Here is a 10,750-nt window from a genome sequence, read left to right on the forward strand (position 1 = left end):
CTCCAAAATGTCCATTTATTTGGCGCGTTCCAACACTACCAAAACACCGGTCCCAACTCACCCAGCATGACTACAAAATATCTAATAAGTTACCTGTAAACGCTGTCCAAACATTTCAAACAACTTTCCTAATCCAACTTTAGGTATTTTAAAACGTAAATAATCGCTAAAAATTGAAGACGGGAAAAACTGTGTTCAATACCGGATATAAACAACGTGAAGCGCGTGACCTGGAGCACGCATCAAAACAGTAGATAGCACTAGGCTGGACCCTCGTTCTGAAAAGCCGTACTTCTTCATTTCTCTAAAGAAAAACATCAACCAATTTTTAAAGACTGTTGACATCTAGTGGAAGCTATAGGAACTGCAAGCATATTTCTATTAAAATGGGCTTGCCATAGAAAACTATACGGAGAACAGATTGACCTCAAAATTTTTTTTCCCTGGATGGATTGTGCTCGGGGTTTAGCCTGCCAAATCAGTTCTGTTATAGTCATAGACATTATTCAAACAGTTTTAGAATCTTTAGAGTGTTTTCCATCCAAATCTACCAATTATATGCATATCCTAGCTTCTGGGCCTGAGTAGCAGGCAGTTTACTTTGGGCACGGTTTTCATCCGGACGTGAAAATGCCGCCCTAGCAGATTGGTTCAGAGATAGATTCTCCTATCAGAGCGAGTTTACTGCAGCCTGGGGCATCAAGTCTTTCTCCTGCCTATCACCCTCACCAACCCCAGCAATTTCCCCTGCCTGAGCAGTGTGGGTCAACTTTTATTGATGCGTCCAAGCTGAATCTGGTTGTGAAGTCAGATGTTAGTGCTCCACCTTTCTTTAGGGGTGATGGCTCAGATAAGTACTCTGTCCTGGAGTGGGAGGAGATAATGGGAGTGTATCTAGAGAAAAGGGGTTACACTGGGTCTGAGCATGTTGGAGAGGTGATGTCTAAGCTCATGGGGAGGGCACGGGATGTGACCAAAGTCTGGATGCGTAACAACCCTGTTGTCACAGATGTTAAGGCAGTGTTCAGTGTTCTCAAGCAACACTTTGGGGATACTGTCTGCTCAGGTATGCTGATTTCTACTCAATCAAACCATATGCTAATGAGGGTCCACTAGATTTCTGGATTAGGTTTAACGAAGCTGCAGAGGCAGCTGAACATTACCTTGTGAGCGAGGGTAGAACCTTGCCCAATCAGTGCTCAGAGTTGGCAGTCATGTTTGTACACAACTGTCCTGATAAAGAGTTGGCCCAAGTGTTCAAATGCAAACCCCTTCGTGACTGGACAGCCAGTGAGGTACAGGATCATTTGGATGAACTGTTAAGGGAGCGTAAAGCATGTAGAACACAACTTTTACAGCAGATGGCTGCCGTCTTTGACTCCCCCAGGAGGAAGTGGATCCTGTGAGCAGACCTAATGTGTCATCTTTTTCTTGATTTGGCCGTGAACCAGAACAGGCCCCATCTGTATCTGAGGGTGGGACATTAGAGAAAGTTTTGAGTGTGTTAGAGAAGGCTCTTGTCAGAAATAAAGTGGAGCTGAAGGGGACGCTAGATAGTGGGTCCATGGCTACTACTCTGCGCTCAGATATTGTACCTCGGTTGAAGGAGGCAGGAGTGGTAGAGGGGAACATTCTAGCTCCTTCAGACATCATCCTGGTGGGTTGTGGTGGGACGTAGACTAGCCCAGTGGGCACGTGTGACTTAAAAATACAGCTTTATGGCTTCAGATATCTAGTCCTAGTGCTTATTGTAGATGGCCAGGTTGATGAACTCATTGTGAGCACTAACGTGTTGAAGTCTCTGATTAGGCAGTTCAAATCAAATGACAGCTACTGGCGGGTGGTGGGTACGCCAGGTCCTTCTGGCCAGTGTGATGACAGCCAGTTCCTGCGTCTCCTATCAAATCTGGAGAGATGGAGAGGAGACTCCATCCCAGATAAAATGGGCACTATTTAGTTGAAGAGACCAGTAATGCTCCAACCCATGAGTGAGAATCTGGTGTGGGGCCGCCTAACCCCAAAGACAAAACTCTCTGTGGGCAGTACTGTTGTTGTCGAGCCCAGCACATCTCGTTCATGTGCATGGCAAATAAAAAAATCCAACCAGCAGACCTCCAGTTGTGGCAGTGTCCTACTTAAATCACACAATGCAGAACGAACCACGCTACCCTCACACATTTTCTATAGGATTGAGGTCAGGGCTTTGTGACGGCCACTCCAATACCTTGACGTTGTTGTCCTTAAGCCATTTTGCCACAACTTTGGAAGTATGCTTGGGGTCGTTGTCTATTTGGAAGACCCATTTGTGACCAAGCTTTAACTTCCTGACTGATGTCTTGAGATGTTGCTTCAATATTTTCACATACTTTTCATTCCTCACAATGCCATCTATTTTGTGAAGTGCACCAGTCCCTCCTGCAGTCCCTCCTGCAGAACATGATGCTGCAGTCCGTCCCACAACATGATGCTGCCACCCCCGTGGTTCACGGTTGGGATGGTGTTCTTAGGTTTGCAAGCCTCCCCTTTTATCCTCCAAACATAACAATGGACATTATGGCCAAACAATTATATTTTAGTTTCATCAGACCAGAGGACATTTCTCCAAAAAGCACGATATTTGTCCCCATGTGCAGTTGCAGTTGCAGTTGCTGGCTTTTTTTATGGCGGTTTTGGAGCAGTGGCTTCTTCCTCGCTGAGCGGCCTTTCAGGTTATGTCGATATAGGACTCGTTTTACTGTGGATATAGATACTTTTGTACCTGTTTCCTCCAGCATCTTCACAAGCTCCTTTGATGTTGTTCTGGGATTGATTTGCACTTTTCGCACCAAAGTATGTTCAGCTCTCGGAGACAGAATGCGTCTCTTTCCTGAGCGGTATGACGGTTGCGTGGTCCCATGGTGTTTATACATGCGTTCTATTGTTTGTACAGATGAACATGGTACCTTCAGTCATTTGGAAATTGCTCCCAAGGATGAACCAGACTTGTGGAGGTCTACCATTTTTTTTCTGAGGTCTTGGCTGCTAGGTGACTTAAACTGGGATATGTTTAACACCCCAGCCATCCTACAATCTAAGCTTGATGCCCTCAATCTCACACAAATTATCAATGAACCTACCAGGTACCACCCCAAAGTCGTAAACACGGGCACCCTCATAGATATCATCCTAACCAACTTGCCCTCTAAATACACCTCTGCTGTTTTCAACCAAGATCTCAGCGATCAGGTATCCTGGAAGGATATTGACCTCATCCCATCAGTAGAGGATGCCTGGTTATTCTTTTTAAATGCCTTCCTCACCATCTTAAATAAGCATGCCCCATTCAAGAAATGTAGAACCAGGAACAGATATAGCCCTTGGTTCTCTCCAGACCTGACTGCCCTTAACCAACACAAAAACATCCTGTGGCGTTCTGCATTAGCATCGAACAGCCCCCGTGATATGCAACTTTTCAGGGAAGTTAGAAATCAATATACACAGCCAGTTAGAAAAGCAAAGGCTAGCTTTTTCAAGCAGAAATTTGCTTCCTGCAACACAAACTCAAAAAAGTTCTGGGGCACTGTAAAGTCCATGGAGAATAAGAGCACCTCCTCCCAGCTGCCCACTGCACTGAGGAAAGGAAACTCTGTCACCACTGATAAATCCACTGTAATTGAGAATTTCAATAAGCATTTCTCTACGGCTGGCCATGCTTTCCACCTTGCTACCCCTACCTCGGTCAACAGCACTGCACCCCCCACAGCAACTCGCCCAGCCTTCCCCATTTCTCCTTCTCCCAAATCCAGTCAGCTGATGTTCTGAAAGAGCTGCAAAATCTGGACCCCTACAAATCAGCCGGGCTAGACAATCTGGACCCTTTCTTTCTAAAACTATCTGCCGAAATTGTTGCAACTATTACTAGCCTGTTCAACCTCTCTTTCGTGTCGTCTGAGATTCCCAAAGATTGGAAAGCAGCTGCAGTCATCCCCCTCTTCAAAGCGGGGGACACTCTTGACCCAAACTGCTACAGACCTATATCTATCCTACCTTGCCTTTCTAAGGTCTTCGAAAGCCAAGTCAACAAACAGATTACCGACCATTTCGAATCCCACCGCACTTCTCCGCTATGCAATCTGGTTTCAGAGCTGGTCATGTGTGCACCTCAGCCACGCTCAAGGTACTAAACGATATCTTAACCGCCATCGAAAAGAAACAATACTGTGCAGCCGTATTCATTGACCTGGCCAAGGCTTTCGACTCTGTCAATCACCACATCCTCATCGGCAGACTCAATAGTCTTGGTTTCTCAAATGATTGCCTCACCTGGTTCACCAACTACTTCTCTGATAGAGTTCAGTGTGTCAAATCGGAGGGCCTGTTGTCCGGTCTCTATGGGGGTGCCACAGGGTTCAATTCTTGCTGTTTAATGGCACAGTCAACTAACTGTATGTAAACTTCTGACCCACTGGAATTGTGATACAGTGAATGATAAGTAATATAATCTGTCTGTAAACAATTGTTTGAAAAATGACTTGTGTCATACACAAAGTAGATGTCCTAACCGACTTTCCAAAACTATAGTTTGTTAAAAATAAATTTGTGGAAGGGGTTGAAAAACAAGTTTTAATGACTCCAACATAAGTGTATGTAAACTTCCGACTTCAGATGTATATAATATGCGGTGTCAGAGGAAAGGCAAATCAAATTGTCAGAGATTCCAGTCACCCAAGTTGTCACGTCCCGGCCAGTATAAAGGTTAATTGTTATTGTAGTTTGGTCAGGACGTGGCAGAGGGTATTTGGTTTATGTGGTTCGGGGTGGTGGTTTTTCTAAAAAGGGCATTTGATTTATGTATTCCGGGGTTTTTGGGCACTGTTCCTTGTTTATGTAATTCTATGTTTAGTCTAGGTAATCTGTTTCTTGTTCAGCGTGAGTGAGCCTAACAGGACTGTCTAGAAATCGTGAGTTCGTTTTTGTTATTTTGTATGTTCATTTTTGAGTTCATTAAATGTTCAAAAATGAACTATCTCAACTCTGCTGCATATTGGTCCTCATTTTCCGACGATGATTTCGCCATATCGTCTGACGACGAAGAAATCCCTGACACAAGTTATAGATTGTTTTCTCTGCTACCGCATGGCAAGCGGTACTGGAGAGCCAAATCTAGGACCAAAAGCCTCCTCAACAGCTTCTATCCCCAAGCCATAAGAATGTTGAACAATTAATAAAAATCGCCACCGGACAAGTTACATTGACCCCCCCCCCTCCTCCCTTGTACACTGCTGCTATTGGCTGTTTGTTTGTAACCTATGCATAGTCACTTTACCCCCACGTACATGTACAGATTACCTCAAGTAGCCTGTACCCTTGCACACTGACTCGATACCGGTGACCCCTGTATATAGCCTAGTTATTGTTATTCTAATTGTGTTACTTTTTATTTTAGCCTACTTGGTAAATATTTTCTTCTTCTTGAACTGCACTGTTGGTTAAGGCCTTGTAAGTAAGCATTTCACTGTAGTCTACACTTGTTGTATTCGACACATGTGGCAAATAAAGTTTGATTTGATCCCCCTCCCAGATGCGAATGAGATTGTAGGCACTCTGCAGGGCCAGTTTGGTAAAGAACCGGGCCCGGTGGAGCTGCTCGATGGCTGATGGCACCAGCAGGAGAGGGTACAGATACTTTGTGTTGATGTCATTGATTCCACGTTGATCGAAACAAGGGCTTAATCCTACCTCCTTCTTGGCCATGAAGAAGAAACCAGCCAACACGGGATGTGGACCTGCGGATGAAACCCTGTTGGAGGGCATCTTGAATGTAGTCCATCTACCCTCTGTCGGTTGGCCACTAGCTGCATCTGCGCGGAGGTGTAGCACCGGAAAACAGGTCAATGGCACAGTCCCAGGGGCGATGAAGAGGGAGACAGGTAAGACGGGTCTTGGAGAATACCTCCCTTAGATCCTGATATTCCTCCGGGATATTGGGCTGGAGGGAAACCATGGGACTCTCAACCGACGTGGAACCACAGGGGACAGGGAAGCATGTCCTCCGGCATTCATGTGACTAGCCAGGGATTCTCATCCTCTACCATGAGATGGTATGGTTATGGCGCTGAAGCCAAGGTAGGCCGAGGATGATTTTGTGAGCTGGTGTAGTGGTGATGAAGAAAGGGATGTTTTCCTGGTGATTAGGCTCCACAGTGAGGGTGAGTGGTTGGGTGATGTGTGTGATGGTTCCGGATCCTAGAGGCCGACAGCCAAGAACTTGCACCGGAAAAGGAGAGTGGGTAGGTAGTAATATTGAGAGAGGAGGCAAGGATCTGATACTCGGCCTTGTCTTAGGACGGTAAGTTGGTGGTTGGAGACATCCCTCTAGTGGTGTGGGGGCTGTGCTTCGGCAAAGTGGGTGGGGTTATATCCTGCCTGTTTGGCCCTGTCCGGGGGTATCATCGGATGGGGCCACAGTGTCTTCTGATCCCTCCTGTCTCAGCCTCCAGTATTTATGCTGCAGTAGTTTATGTGTCGGGGGGCTAGGGTCAGTCTGTTACATCTGGAGTATTTCTCCTGTCTTATCCGGTGTCCTGTGTGAATTTAAATATGCTCTCTCTAATTCTCTCTTTCTCTCTTTCTGTCTTTCTCTCGGAGGACCTGAGCCCTAGGACCATGCCTCAGGACTACCTGGTATGATGACTCCTTGCTGTCCCCAGTCCACCTGGCCGTGCTGCTGCTCCAGTTTCAACTGTTCTGCCTGCGGCTATGGAACCCTGACCTGTTCACCGGACGTGCTTGTTGCACCCTCGACAACTACTATGATTATTATTATTTGACCATGCTGGTCATTTATGAACATTTTAACATTTTAACATCTTGACCATGTTCTGTTATAATATCCACCCTGCACAGCCAGAAGAGGACTGGCCACCCCTCATAGCCTGGTTCCTCTCTAGGTTTCTTCCTAGGTTTTTGGCCTTTCTAGGGAGTTTTTCCTAGGGAGTTTTTCCTAGCCACCGTGCTTCTTTCACATGCTTTGTTTGCTGTTTGGGGTTTTAGGCTGGGTTTCTGTACAGCACTTTGAGATATCAGCTGATGTACGAAGGGCTATATAAAAATAAATTTGATTTGATTTGATCCATAAAGTTCCCCGCGGCGCCGGAATCCACTAAAGCTGTAGACAGGGCATGAGGGACAGTCAGCCAGAGTGATGGGTACGACAAAGAGTCTAACAGGAAGAGCAGTAGATGGAATACTCACTCCTTGTCCAGGGGATGTAACATCACGTACCGTCTCTCATCTCTAGTGGATCCCGGATTCTGAAGTAACGGACACCGCTAGCTTTTTTGCCCTCCCTGGCCATAGTACAGACAGAGCCCCAGCTGTATCCATCTGCGTCGTTCCGCCGTGGGGAGGTGTGTGACCCGTACCTCCATGGGTTCAGGCTCTGATCCCGAACACTTGCCGAAGGAGGGAGAGAAGCGATGAAGATGCCGAATCTCCCGGAGGAGGATATTCAGATGGATGGCCATCGCAATGAGTGCGTCCAGGGCCTCCTCACGCAGAGGACCTCCACACGCAGACCTCTTCTAAATAACATGCTGAGCGCCGGCTTATTCCATCCACTGGAAGCTGCTACTGTCAGGAAGGTAAGAGTATACTCAACATCTGTCTGATTCCCCTGCTGGAGCTGAAGCAGATGCTCACCTCCCTCTCTGCCCTCCGCAGGATGATCGGAAATACATTTAAACAGAGCCATGAACCCCTCATAAGACTCGAGCTCCTCCTCTCCTCTTTCCCAGATGGCCGTAGCCCATTCCAATGTCCGCCCAGTCGGCAAAGAAATAACCGTGGCAACCTTAGACCTGTCAGTGGTGGGGGCTCCCATCTGATGTGCGAAATAGAGGGAGCCCTGAATGAGGAAGCCATGACATTTGGATGGTGTCCCGTCATATTTCTCCGGGAGGTGTAGACGGGTATCGCTGACCTGAGCGGTTTGCTGGATGGGCTGGTGTGCTGACTCATTGGGTAGACGGGCTCTAGAATATCCTCCGCTGTTGAGACATTGTAGACTGCGGAGAACATCTTTCATGGCCGTCCCCAGTTGAGCCAGCTGATCATGGTGTTGACGAAGAAGTTAACCTTGTTCATCGATTGTCTGGGAGATGTCCGGTTGTCCTGCTGCTTCCATATTGAGTAGGTATTCTGTAATGATGGGGCGGTGAGTCGGAAACAGGTGAAACGTTTTAATAAAACAACAAAACCAAGAACACGACACTAACATAAGGCAGAACGCCGATACACAAGAATAATACCAACTGGTGAGTGAACATGGGAGAGTGACATATAAAAGTAGATGATTAAGGTAATGAAGTCCTGGTGTGAATTATAATGATTACCAGGTGCACGTAATGATGAGTGCCAGGTGTGCGTAATGATGAATCCCAGGACCGGTGGTTAGTACTCTGGCGACGTCGTACGCCGGAGGGGAGGAGCAGGAGCAAACGTGACAGTAGAAGAATGGAATTAAGAATATATAAATATTAGGATGAGTGACGTCTGAGTCGCATTGACTAAAATACAGTAGAATACAGTATATACATATGAAATGAGTAAAACAGTATGTAAACATTATTAAAGTGACTAGTGTTGTAAGAACCGACGCTGATGATGAGAAGCAGGTACGGAGAGTGAACATTTAATTTACACAGACAGGGACAGGACAGGACAGGAACAGCGTCAGAACCGGTTAACCTCTATGGGCTAGGTGGGACGCTAGCGTGCCACCCGTGGTGCACTCCATCAACAGCAGGTGCATTTCAAGAGCGGCAAATTTGAATCCAAATAAATGTCAAAATTCAAATTTTTCAAAAATACAACTATTTTACACCATTTGAAAGATAAACATCTCCTTAATCTAACCACGTTTTACGATTTCAAAAAGGTTTTACGGCGAAAGCATAAATTTAGAGTATGTTAGGACAGTACATTTACAAGAGTTGTGTGTAATGTTTTGTCAAGTCAAAGACAGGGTCACCAAAACCATAAAACCAGCTAAAATGATGCACTAACCTTTTACAATCTCCATCAGATGACACTCCTAGGACATTATGTTAGACAATGCATGCATTTTTAGTTCTATCAAGTTCATATTTATATCCAAAAACAGCGTTTTACTATGGCATTGATGTTGAGGAAATCGTTTCCCTCCAATAACCGGCAGTCAAGTCAGCGTCACAAATTAAATAATTAAAATTAGAAAACATTGGTAAAATATTATATTGTCATTTAAAGAATTATAGATTTACATCTCTTGAACGCAATCAACTTGCCAGATTTAAAAATAACCTTACTGGGAAATCACACTTTGCAATAATCTGAGCACTGCGCCCAGAAAAATACGCGTTGCGATACAGACTAGACGTCATGTTGGGGAGATCTAAAATCGAAAATACTATGTAAATAATCCATTACCTTTGATTCTCTTCATCAGATGTCACTTCCAGGTATCACAGGTCCATAACGAATGTAGTTTTGTTCAAAAAAGCTCATCATTTATGTCCAAAAATCTCCGTCTTGTTAGCACATGATCTAAGCCAGCCGGACTTCTCGTCATGAACGAGGGGAAAAAATATATTTACGTTCGTTCAAACATGTCAAACGTTGTATAGCATAAATCATTAGGGCCTTTTTTAACCAGAACATGAATAATATTCAAGGTGGACGAATGCATACTCTTTTATAACGTATTGGAACGAGGGTACCCAACATGAACTCGCGCGCCAGGTGTCTAATGGGACATCATCGTTCCATGGCTCTTGTTCGGTCAGATCTCCCTCCAGAAGACTCAAAACACTTTGTAAAGGCTGGTGACATCTAGTGGAAGCAATAGGAAGTGCCAAAATATTCCTCAGCCCCTGTGTTTTTCAATGGGATAGGTTTAAAGTCAATACAACACATCAGGTATCCACTTCCTGTCAGAAAATGTCTCAGGGTTTTGCCTGCCAAATGAGTTCTGTTATACTCACAGACACCATTCAAACAGTTTTAGAAACTTTAGAGTGTTTTCTATCCATATATAATAAGTATATGCATATTCTAGTTACTGGGTAGGATTAGTAACCAGATTAAATCGGGTACATTTTTTTTATCCAGACGTGCAAATGCTGCCCCCTAGCCCTAACAGGTTAAGACAAAGACATACAACAATCAATGCTGAAGCGGGGGGAAAACCTCAGGAACAAACAGATATAGGGGAGGAAATAAACACAGGGGAGTGAGTCCAGGTGAGTATAATGAATCGCAGATGTGCATGACGAGGGGAGCAGGTGTGCGTAATGATGGTGGCATGAGTGCGTAATGCAGGGCAGCCTTGCCCCCTTAAGCGCCAGGGAGGTAGAGCGGGAGCAGGTGTGACAATACCCCCCCTCTAGGGGCCCCACCTGTCGTCCCACCTGGACGAGCCTGACGGGCCAACCGAAGCATGGGCGTTGGACCAGCCGGCGGGGGCGTAGAGGCCCGACGAACCGGCAGATGCGTAGGAGCCTGGCGAACCGGCAAAGGCGTAGGAGCCTGACGATCCGGTCTAGGCGTGACAGCCTGATGATCCCGCTGGGACATTGGAGCCAGATGAGCCAGCTGAGACGTGAGAGCCTAATGATCCGGCTGAGGCGTAAAAACCTGACGATCCGGCTGAGGCCTGACGTGGGATGGGCGCCTGCCGAGTCAACCAGGGCAAGGAAACCTCTCGAGCTGGCTAGGGCGTGGAAGCCCGACG

The sequence above is a fragment of the Salmo salar genome, chromosome 27 (genome assembly GCF_965601325.2).
Source record: "Salmo salar chromosome 27, fSalSal1, whole genome shotgun sequence".
Lineage (NCBI taxonomy): Eukaryota > Metazoa > Chordata > Actinopteri > Salmoniformes > Salmonidae > Salmo > Salmo salar.